Source organism: Papilio machaon, chromosome 22 (assembly GCF_912999745.1).
Source record: "Papilio machaon chromosome 22, ilPapMach1.1, whole genome shotgun sequence".
NCBI classification, from domain to species: domain Eukaryota; kingdom Metazoa; phylum Arthropoda; class Insecta; order Lepidoptera; family Papilionidae; genus Papilio; species Papilio machaon.
Window position 1 is genome coordinate 1272347 of NC_060007.1, and position 11995 is coordinate 1284341.

At 31.7% G+C, this 11995-nt stretch overlaps 1 protein-coding gene across 1 annotated transcript in view; it reads right to left on the reverse strand.

Annotated features, from left to right (window-relative positions):
- Positions 1-11352, reverse strand: part of LOC106719363 (protein kinase C and casein kinase substrate in neurons protein 1) — a 77230-nt gene extending 65878 nt beyond the window's left edge. The window contains exon 1 of the mRNA XM_014513697.2: positions 11114-11352. The gene's annotated coding sequence lies outside the window, so the exon portion shown is untranslated. The remainder of the gene's footprint in view (positions 1-11113) is intronic.
- Positions 11353-11995: the final 643 nt, after the last annotated feature.

Sequence of the window (11995 nt, forward strand, 5' to 3'; positions counted from 1 at the left end):
TATGTTTAAAATAGACCAGATAATACCCAGATATTTTTCACACGTTAACTACATTTTTAAGGAAGTCTGCTGATGAAAATATTATGTTAACAATGCTCTCAGTAGTTCTGTCCGCGCCATATTAATGCGTTTTATATTTATAACTAACCTATTTGCCGGTCATATTCCGGCTCCTCGCGCAATCACCAGTAAATATAGTGGCCTGTTCCATTTACCTAATGCTTTTTGTTCCTTATTACTATCGGCATAATGAAATTGTTATACCGAAAGTCTCGCGATTCCAAATTCAAGAGAGAGTAACTTCATCCGTCAAAAGAGGTTTCTCTCTCATCTTTATCTGGTGTTATATATTTTTTTCTTTATTATAATAAAATTTGAAACCGAATATAATAAGAACCGAACCTTGTTCCCGCTTGAAACTGGAGCACCCTCGACGTGTCAGCAGTTCTGAGGCACTTAACTGCACTCGACATCGTAACGACGGACTATCTTGTTAATTAAATATTTTTTCGTCTATTGACATACGAGACGAGTTTATAGAAAATACATGAAAAAACCCGTATTCTAAATAATCTGTCTATCCAATTTAAAGCCTTTTTAAGTTTTCTTTTGTTACATCAGACCTTTAAAACTTTAACAGTATCTTAAAGGCGCGGCCGTAACTTCATAAAACAAAACAGTTCATATTCAAGTGAAGAAAACTTAGCGCGCAATCATCTTTAAAACAGATAGAAAATGTCTGTTTTTTAAGAGAACAAGAAGGACGAATTTGTTTTTTATACATTCGAGGACATTTATTTCCTACCCATTCAGGGAAAAATACCATTTGACTCTTCTGGTGATTTGCATATAATTAATCCTAACTGGGAAGCAAACTAAATTCTTCCACTGTATATTAGAAACTAGAGATTACAGATAAATATTCTTAATTTCTGTTGCGATTTGAGGCGTGACATGATGACAGTCATCATCCAGCAATGTTTATTATAACGATGCCCTACCAATGCTGAGGTGGATGAGGTCGCTGAGCAGTCGATCGTGCACAGCGACCTCTGACGTGCTAATTAGATTTGATAAAAGGTCGTTTTCTTTAATCCATTTATAATTAATTATAATTAACAGGGATTTTACTAAGAGAAGATGAAAAGCAGTTTATATAAAACCTTGAAGATTTTTAATGACTTCATTTGACTCACATTTCTAAATAAATTCGCAAATAAAAAGCTGGTTAGAAAAATAATAAATACACAAGTTATAAAACAAACGAGTAAAAAAAAAACACAAAAGCAATCAATAAAACATCTCAACCATACCCTTCCTAACAAATCATTAATCTTTTTGTTACACGCTTTCTCAACATAATTCGTGTCAGATTGTTAGATGTACAAAATAACATGCTTATTATACCGGCTCCATCTATTAACATACCTTAAGACTACACCTTAACTGTAACTCAAGCAATTATAATTCATAACTACATAACTATAAGACATATTTTACCATAATTCATTCACCTATTCAACCATAACCATAAATCCTAGAGATAGAAAATGTAGAAATAATATGCATATATTTTTAAATGACCTTATGCATCCTTGGATTGCAAATAACGCGAAACATTTGCAACATCTTTAATGAAGGCTTGTCATCAAGTATTGCATTGCAAAACAGACTTGATATTAACCAATCCAGTCCGAAAACCTTTAAGCTAGCGTGATATATGAACGTAGATAAATCTAAGAAAATTCTGTGCCAGATATATCGCGTTTGTTAACTGGGATAGAGGCAAATAGATACCACGATCACGCAAAAGACAGGCGCGAAATGGAAGTAATTCCGTATTTTGTCTAATCTATTTCAAAGTATTAAGAGTGCTTGAGGATGAATAGTGTTACCACTGATGGTGTCAATGGCCACAGTAAAGTTGGTAAGATCATAACATTACATTTATATTTGATAATAGCTGTCGCCCGCGACTCCGTCCGCGCGCAGTTAAAAAAATAAAAAAAAAATGGGGGGGGGGGTTATGAAAAATAGATGTTGGCCGATTCTCAGACCTACTGAATGTGCTCACAAAATTTCATGAGAATCGGTCAAGCCGTTTCGGAGGAGTATGGCAACGAAAACTGTGACACGAGAATTTTATGTTATATATTAGATAAGGCAATTCTGGAGAGAGTGGCTTACAATATGCCAAGCCGTCTAAAATAACACGGTCTTCAACTCGTAATTTGTAATGTTGGAGAACTTGTTTTTGTCGTATTAAAATTTATAAAAACGTCACTTGGAAAACATGTTTGAATTTAAAACACATTTGTTTTATACTAATAGGTATTTAGTTTCTTTTGTAAAAATTAATAATCAAAGAATATAAAGTCGAATTAGAAAACTCAATCCGACGCGTGACGTGACGCGATCATAGAAACCTTTATATTAGATTTAATATGTACCTATATGTTTATAATTCTGCTCATTAACACTAGATAATACTGTACTGTTTATAAACAGTAGTACTTTCCTTAACAATACCACGAAAGTGTAAATTTGACCCTGTAAAAGAACTTGAATAACATCACCGGATCAATGTCGATTAATGTGATATATTGAACAGAAAAAAATATAGAAATAGATGTGGTATTTTTATTTATTTATCTTATGTATGTATCACTTACTTATTTCCATGTCTTTTCATTCTACAACAACGTATTTTCATCATATCAGGACTTCTTATTAAATGAGAAAAACTACGGTTATTTATTAATCACATGATAAACAATCTTGTTTACCTTTACGTCTATATATTTTTTAATTTCAACTGTAAACTATAAGAATTGGCCTTGATCTGACTTATAGAGACGTCATGTAGAAATGAGGACACAAAACCTTAAAACAAAAGACAAATTACCGGACAACTTTAGTACATAAATTGAAAATTATATTATAACTAGCTGTCGCACACGACTCCATTCGCGCGCAGTTAAAAAAAACTTAATAGGGGAATAAAAAATTGATAGTAGCTGATTCTCAAACCTACTGAATATGCATATAAAATTTAATAAAAATCGGTCAAGTTTCGGAGGACTATGGTAACTAACATTGTGACACGAGAATTTTATATATAAGTTAATCATCCGATAAGTTACAACTATACATAGTGAGTAATAGGCGATAATGTGTTGAGACTATGACTAATACTATCAAGTTGCCTATTATTTATAGGAAAGCCATGTCGTGATTTAGAGCCATTTCTATATTAAAAAGATTTTAATGTATATTTTAATTCATTTACTCTACTCGATCTGTTTAAGTTAAAGGTTTGGAAACCATAAAAAAAAACTACCGATACGATGGGAGATCGAATAATTTTTAGAGTATACAAATTATTATTCGGACTAATCGATTATTGAATTCTCATTTCCAGTCCTTCCGATTCCGATTCAGAGTCCGATTAGTAAAAAAGTAGCACATGTTTAAGCGCTGACATGTTCATAAATTATTGTTCAGTGCCACAGTGTTTAGACATTTATTTGTGGCTTTATCAGCATTTACTGACAATAGTAGAACTGAGGTATACATTAAAGTGACTTGTTCTTTACTATATCTATGTCACCAACATACTATGAATTTAGGCATTTGTTTGTCTGGTACTAATTTCTAGGATGTTAATAAAAAAATGTTCGATGTCCTCCACAGCCAAGGTCCATTTTGTGTCTTACCTTTCTTGGTTAAAAGTGTGAGTTATTTTATAAAAAACACAACCTTAAAATTCCAGCACGCCTCAAAACAGATCCAAAAAAAAAACTTACGATGAAATTCCGCAAACCGGTGGACACGCATTTTATTATAAAACTGGTTTTAATGAAAAACAAGGGACAGTCAAAATATGACCTACTGTATATTGTGACTTGTTCTTTACAAATATAAATATAGTTGCCAAGACTGTTTGTGCGTCTCGAGACTCTTGTTGGATGGATGCACGAAAGTTTGTTACTACATAAGTCCAGAACCGCTAAATGTATCTAAATAGTATTTGGCATAGAGATAGATTGCCGTCTGAAATAGAGCATAGACTACTAATTTTTTTTTATTCCATGCGAACAGTCACAAGCAACTGCTTATATAAAGTAAATCGCTGGTCATGTTGTGATTTAGCTGTCAACTGCTGGGTGACGTAATTCCACAAAAGGAACAAGTAAAAAGGGGATGAGTAGCATTCCTTATAACCAATACATGAGTCGTACTACCGCAATTAATACTTTTATAGAAGAGATCCTTGTGTGGTTAAATAACAAACCAGTTGTAAGAAAAATATTTCTTGCTTTAAGAGTTTACGACTATCGTAAACATCTTGTTTGTGTGTTACTGTTTGGATATGACAGGAAACAGGAATAAACCAGCAAAAGAACTGATATTAAATACTTATTAATATAAAGCTTTGGACATAAAAATCTATATATATAAAAGAAAGTTGTGTTAGTTACACTATTTATAACTCAAGAACGGCTGAATCGATTTGACTGAAAATTGGTGGGCAGATAGCTTAGAACCAGGAAACGGACATAGGATAATTTTTACCCCGTTTTCTATTTTTTTATTCCGCGCGGATGGAGTCGCGGGTAAAAGCTAGTATTATATAAGTACGATACATAAAAGAAAGACAGGCGGATAATTAACTAATAATAATAAACTAATAATAATTAGTAATCGATTATTATACAGTTATACTGTGATACTTAGAAACACATGGACTTTGCAATACATACATACTAATCTTTTAAATTAGAAATCAGAACTTGGCTGGCAAACCATCACGTATAGTCCTACGAGTAAAATTTTAAAAACAAAGCGGTATTTCTGTCTGTGTTTTTTTGTCAAAAGGTGAACCGTGACCTTAAGTAACGAACATTAAGTTCTATAAAACGAATTCCACAGCGCAATAACATTACTGTCAACGCTACCGAAACGAGCTTGACATTTTCAAAATAAAAAAACTTACAATCCTTACCACTCCATTTGTTATTTTAAACTCAACCACATTGAATTATTCCAATATTGCCTTATATATAAAAAATGTAAGTACATAACGGTATAAATTAATGCAATTATTCAAATTCAATGTAAATTATATAATTACGGTTGCGGTAACTAATTGATTATTGTACGCTGAAATACATAACTGTAATCATTCGAACAATATTAAATTATTTGATAGCAAGCAGCTTCGTATATTATAATTAAAATACATAAAGCGTAAAACGATTTGTGTAACTGACTGCCTTACATATTACATACTAGCTTTTACCTGCGACTCCGTCCGCGCGGAATAAAAAATAGATAACGGGGTAAAAATTATCCTATGTCCGTTTCCCGGTTCTAAGCTACCTGCCCACCAATTTTCAGTCAAACCGATCCAGCCGTTCTTGAGTTATAAATAGTGTAACCAACACGACTTTCTTTTATATATATAGATAAAATAAATACAGTCGAATTGATAACCCCCTTCTTTTTGAAGTCGGCTAAAAAGCATACGAGTCTGAATTAAAGAAAAGTGTCCATTAGTCATCCGTTAAATCGAGGCCGTTAGCAATTGTTTTAGCTCGGGACGGACAAGACAATGTGCACTAAATCATACTTCCTTTTTCAGTACAATTAGCGCTTAGACGCCAGAACTAAGTTAACATCTTATTTGAGCACAAGGGTATTCAAATATAAATTCACTAAAACATCTGCGACTCTGTTCGTGTTCCCTTCTCTGTTCCAAAATTTCACATTTTGCCGTTTTGGAGTTACGTGACAACAAACATCCATCCATCCACAATATTTCATTTATAATATTAGTAAGATATTAAAAATAAGATAGAAATTGCGTGCATGTATTTTAGAAATATAAGAAAAATTTCTAACTTCCTAAAGTGTAAAAAATAGGTGAAAAAATACAATCAAAATGTTGCTTTTGTAAAACGTCAATAAAAATTGGGTTGTTCGGAAAGTCATTTCATTTTTATTTCTATTTTCTATGTTTAATAATGCCTTTATCAACTCCGACCAGGACATGGTTCAACTTCGTCGAAAATACATGAATCCTAAGTCAAGAAAAAACGAAATGACTTTCCGAACGACCTTATACTTACAATATAACACGACTTCTTCGAAAACTAGCAATTCAATAACTAATCTTACAATGTAACTAATGAACAATTAGTTTTTAATTTCCTTTAATTGAAAAAAAATAACAAGTAAAAACGTTAAAACGGAACGTAAAATCGGATACCGTGATACGAGGGTCATCGGATTTACATTCCTCAACTAAATCCGGTACGTTTCCAATTTCCACACGTTTCCGTGAACTGTATACAGGCGGGTTGCGAAACGTTTCCATTCCTCGTGTCGGACGAGACCAGTGATATGAATGTAAGGACATCCGATGGACGTAACCGTTATGTTTTATGAAGTAATACTTCTATAGGAGGGACTGTTAACTGAAAATACCAAAAACAGTACATATATACTTGATTTTTGCCTGTTCAAACTGACATCATGCATCCTATGTTCCAGTCATTTTTGTCATATATGCATGAACTGAGTGAAATCAAGTTGCATATCGTACTAAAAACAAATTTTCCAGGTAATATAACGAAATTGCAAAGATCCGGTCGTGTAGGTGTTTATAAAACGGAAATACATAATTTAATATAGTTTGTAACTCTACATTTTAAGCCAATAAAAATTGAGTTTTACATTATATGCAAGAACTTGCATATCTTACTAATATTATAAATGCGAATGTCTAGATGGATGGATGGATTGTTTGAGAAGGTATCTCCGAAACGGCACAACGGATCTTGATGAAATTTGGCATAGATATAAAACTTAGTCTGGAAGAACATATAGGCCACTTACTACGTTTTTTTTAATTCCGCGAAGACGGAGTCGCGGGCGACAGCTATAGTACATAAAATTCATATAACTTCCTTTTATGAATGATAGAAACCTCCTACACAAAGTTTACGATATCTAAAAGTTCTTCAGGTTTTTATTTCAACATTAGATAAATTAAAAAATAGTTAAATGTAAAAGTTTAGTATCCGTAAAAAATTTCAAATACTCAATGATAAATAAATACGAATTAAAATGCATGTTAATTAGAGCAAACATTAAGACATTTTACGAAAAATCGGAAATAATTTACGTGCCGTATAAATTTTTCAAATAACCCGTAAAGTAGGCCAAAGCCAAAGTAATAGCATTAGTTCCACACTTTTACAGTAACATAGACACTTGTGTATATAACTTGTCACGGTACAAACATTGATTACACAATAACATATCTTAAAGCTTATAGAATAGAGTACATTATTGTATCATTATTAGTGTGTGTAAACACGAGTGACAGGGCTCGCGACCTTGCCACGGTTAACCGGTGCAAGCAATCCCCGAATACCGTAATTCCTCGGCTCTGCACCGCCGGCCATTATTATCGACTCACGGTGAAAGAATTGATTTAATAAACATTTGCACTGGACATTAACTGGAATGTTAGGGTGACTATAATTTTCTAGGATATTTTGTTTATACTCAATTGTACAGTTACAGAACGATTTTAAACTCAATCTTAGCTGATAGAGAGTAGTTACGAAAGTAAATTTTATAATCTTCATCATCTCCCTGGCCTTATACCACTAATGTGGGATCGGCCAAGATTTTTTAAACCATAATGTTATTGTTAACCCGACTTCGAAGTAATAAATGAAAATTAAATTTATATTTTTAAATAAATTAAAAAATAAATGGTAATAAAGTAGTTTCAACATTTACATTTTTATTTAATCAAAAGTAGGTAGTTTTAATAAAGAAACATTTACTTATATTTAATTTCAGTCCAATAAATATATCTATATATATAAAAGAAAGTTGTGTTAGTTACACCATTTATAACTCAAGAACGGCTGAATCGATTTGACTGAAAATTGCTGGGCAAGTAGCTTAGAACCAGGAAAAGGACATAGGATAATTTTTACCCCGTTTTCAATTTTTTTTTATTCCGCGCGGACGGAGTCGCGGGTAAAAGCTAGTATTACATTAAATGAATGATGACATGCCAAATAACACTTATTAGCCGACTTCAAAAAGAAAGAGGTTTTCAATTCGACTGTTTTTTTTTTATCATATTGATCAATTAGCCCAAACATCTTATTGTCTATGCATGCATAAGCTACAAGAATGATAAATCTTAAATCTATATATATAAAAGAAAGTTGTGTTAGTTACACCATTTATAAGTCAAGAACTGCTGAATCGATTTGACTGAAAATTGGTGGGCAGGTAGCTTAGAACCAGGAATAGGACATAGGATAATTTTTACCCCGTTTTCTTTTTTTTTTTTTTTATTCCGCGCGGACGGAGTCGCGGGTAAAAGCTAGTACTAAATAATCTTAACATAAATATAAATACTAATTTAATTCTGCATGAAGTGAACTGATTCACAGTAGAATAACAAGAGGTTATTGATGTCAACACAACAAACTGGTTCCTTAAGTGTCAAAAGAAAATGTGTATCAAGATTTTGATAAAAAATTAATATTATTTTTAAATTTAAGTGTTGCCCAATTGATTTATAATGATGTCCTAACTGTATACACTATGAGTAAGGATTTAAACATTTGGGTCGATGGTTTGCTCAATGTGCGAGCCAAAGTGCTTAATTTCCCTAAGTATTTCTTCAATTTGCGACCCTCAGTGCCCAAAGAACAAGACTTATATAACATTATTATATTTTGTATTGATGTCATACTGTATAAATTCAATGAATTTTTAAATTGTTCAATATTCTTTCAAGCAAAACACACACTAGTCATGGACTTGAGGACACTATAGCTCCAATACTACTACCACCCAACTAAAAATCTATCTCTATAATTGTAATTTGAACTTAAAAAATTTATTCTCTGTATGATGTAAGTATAGCTGTCAACTGCCACTCTGTCCGCACAGAATAAAAATAAACACAATAAGTAGCCAATGTGTTCTTCCAGACTATGTTCTGACGTCCATGCCAAATTTTAAGAAGATGTGTTGAGACATTCCACAGACACATTCTAACAAACATCCATCTAAACCTTTGCGTCTTATCTATATATATAAAAGAAAGTCGTGTTTGTTACACTATTTATAACTCAAGAACGGCTGAATCGATTTGACTGATAATTGGTGGGCAGGTAGCTTAGAACCAGGAAACGAACATAGGATAATTTTTACCCCGTATTCTATTTTTTATTCCGCGCGGACGGAGTCGCGGGTAAAAGCTAGTTTATAATATTAGTAAGATAGCATTTAATTAACTATGAGAATTCTTTGCCGTATGATTCTAGTGTAATTATAATCAAGTTCATAATATAATTATAAACAAGTTCATAACGATATATAAATGATGCAATCCTCACCATAATTAGCAACACTTGCATTTCAACAGAATTCTAACAGTAATGTTTAATAATAACTGGCAAGAATTTGTATAATGAGTATTGCGATGACTTCATTGTAAAGTACAAGGATTACTTCATTTAGACAATGAAATGAAAAACAATAAAATATGTTCAGAAATATTGGTATTGCCTATTTTAAAATACGTGTATTAGCAGTCGCCCGCGACTCCGTCCGCGCGCAATTAAAAAAAAACGTAATAAGTAGACTATGTGTTATTCCAGACTATGTTCTACATCTGTGTCAAATTTCATCAAGATCTGTTGATACATTCAAAGATACCTTTCATCAACAAACATTCATCCATCCATCTGAACATTTGCATTTATAATATTAAGTAAGATGCATTTTTAGTTAATAAATATTAGAAAAAGTAATTAAAAGTGACAGTCCTGACAAACCTTTTTCACCACCTTAACACATTGCCACATATATGGAAGTTTTTTCAAGTGCTCTTGACACTGCCCCTGGGGCATGAAGGACGAGTAAGGAGAAGCAGCTGACCCTCTAGAGAATCATCTAGGACCTTAACCAACTGTGCCCATTCACATTCTTGATCCAAAAATAAAATAATCTAACTTAGATTGGTAATTTTGCCAAATAACTGGTGACCCTAGGTTTCCCCGTTTTTCTCTTAAAACTAAGCTATTGTATGCAAATATTTGAAGGTTGTACAATTGATTCAACAAAATGCATTTACATTACTCATTATGTAATGTTGCAATTTTATATAATTACAATTCATCTTATAAATTTTACATATAATATACATGTATCTACTATAAATTCAGAAATATAATGGAATTTTATGTACTTTTTTTAATAAACCAATGTTTATTAATTTAAAAGTTCCTTGCACATGAAAAAATGGCTAAAACCAAACCTATATGTGTTTTTAAAACTACAAAAATATTATGCTTTAGCCGGAGTATCTGTGGCAAGTAGTGAAACATTATAATGTGACATTTATATAATTACATGGTAATTTCTTTACAGATATCAAAGCATTTAAAAAGGTTTTAAAGCATACTCAAGTAGAATGTAAATATTAAAATTAAGATCAAAAAATTTTTGCAATCTCATGTATAAAATATGAAGTAATTTTAAAATTCAGTTCAATTTATATAGTATTTTTGCAAACTGGAGAGTTCAAAAACATTGTATACTCAAAAAATAAAAAATAAATATTTCTACAACAAAAAGTAAAAATAAAGTGACTGAAAATTAGTCTCTAGAAAGTGAAAAAATCATACAACATATTAATTTGGTTAACATGAGCTGTGAATCAGAACCAACGAATGAGTAATGCCAGTATTCTGTACATTCACTTCAAAATATTTCGAAATTTAACATTCAGGGAGAAATAGAGCATGAAAAATTTGATTCAGTCTTCAAGTGCGTTTTATAACACTTAAAAAATATTACATGAAGATAATTTAGAAGGTTATTTTTGAAAAATGTTCGCGCTTTAGAATCTTTCGTGATGTTCCTATCTTATCAAAATCAACGCAATCTACTGTAATCCGTTATCTTGTACGCACGTTAGCAACTATTCAAGACGGAGGCATTCGTGGCAAAAGCTTTAGCGCACACTTTGAAATAGTACCTAAAAGTAAACTAAGGTCTAACTTACCCGTTGTTCCTTAATTGTATACACAGAAATCCGTAATCCAATATAATAATCACTTTTATCCTATTATTTCAAAGTACACAACAAACATTCATTTATTCAACGGCACATTAAATTTAGTCATAACAGGATACACTAATTCACATAAAATGTTTATGAATTTAATTTAATTCACAAGTAACCACCGTGTCGAATGAAACTTGATAATTTTTAACACTAATATTCAGTAACGGTCACTCACATCCATTCTAAGCGACTGACGGCCATCACTAAAAATGTTGCCAGTTTTAGAAAGTCACGTTATTTCTATGCTCACGTGTAAGTATTGCCACACTCTTATTTGAATTAAATACATATGTCAAATTGAAATCATTAAAAGTTCTGATATTTAAAAAATCTTTGAGTACTTAATTTTGTACGCGTGATTTTTTTAGAACATCATGAAATTATTGCTATCGAATAAGAAATATTTTCACAGATATCACTTTGAGATAAAATCGTAACCAAATATGCAATACTGATTTTTTGGAGGGTCTTTTCAGATAGTTCATTTTATTTGATAAAAAACTATGCATTTTCCAAATATTCACTACAGACTAATATTTATCGACGGTTGTATATCTGACGTTATATGCTAAGAAAAAAACTTTCGTACTTCATTGTTCAAACCTGGTGGCATCTTGTTTGCATTTGTTCAAGTGAATAATTTATTTATTATAATTAAAAATAAGTAGGGTTATTAAAAAACGCACCTGGCAATGTCATATTTATTAACAATTCCTTTGTAACTGAACTTCTAACAACCATTTCCTTCAAAACTACGCAACTTTTATAAAATCCTATACAAAGTGATTAAAAAAATGTCGATAAACACAACTCGTATGA